Genomic DNA, 569 nt, shown 5'->3' with positions numbered 1-569 from the left:
TATTGTGGTCCATCATTCCGCTCTTCTCCGCTCCTCCGCTCCTCCGCTCCTCCGCTCCTCCGCTCCACCGCTCCACCGCTTCTCCGTTCTTCCGCTCATCCGCTCCGCCGCTCATCCGCTCCGTTCCGTAGTAGTCCAGAACTGCTGGACATAAGCGAATCAGGCTCTTGGCCCTGGTACTCCCTCCACGCGGGACTTGGGCAAATTGTCGGCCGGGATTCCGCTCTCCTCCGCTCCTCCGCTCCTCCGCTCCTCCGCTCCTCCGCTCCACCGCTTCTCCGTTCTTCTGCTCATCCGCTCCGCCGCTCATCCGCTCCGTGCCCTAGTAGTCCAGAACTGCTGGACATAAGCGAATCAGGCTCCAGGCCCTGGTAGTCCCTCTCCGCGGGACTTGGGCAAATTGTCGGCCGGGATTCCGCTCTCCACGCTCCTCCGCTCCTCCGCTCCTCCGCTCCTGGCCCTGGTACTCCTGAACTGCTGGACATAAGCGAATCAGGCTCCAGGCCCTGGTACTCCCAATCCGCGGGACTTAGGCGAATTGTCGGCCGGGCTTCCGCTCACCTCCGCTC

The sequence above is a fragment of the Fistularia commersonii genome, unplaced genomic scaffold, assembly GCF_037954325.1.
Source record: "Fistularia commersonii isolate RoL2024-O1a breed Wild unplaced genomic scaffold, RoL_Fcom_v1.0 HiC_scaffold_53, whole genome shotgun sequence".
In the NCBI taxonomy this organism is placed as follows: Eukaryota; Metazoa; Chordata; class Actinopteri; order Syngnathiformes; family Fistulariidae; genus Fistularia; species Fistularia commersonii.
Note: the sequence above shows the minus strand (reverse complement) of the source record.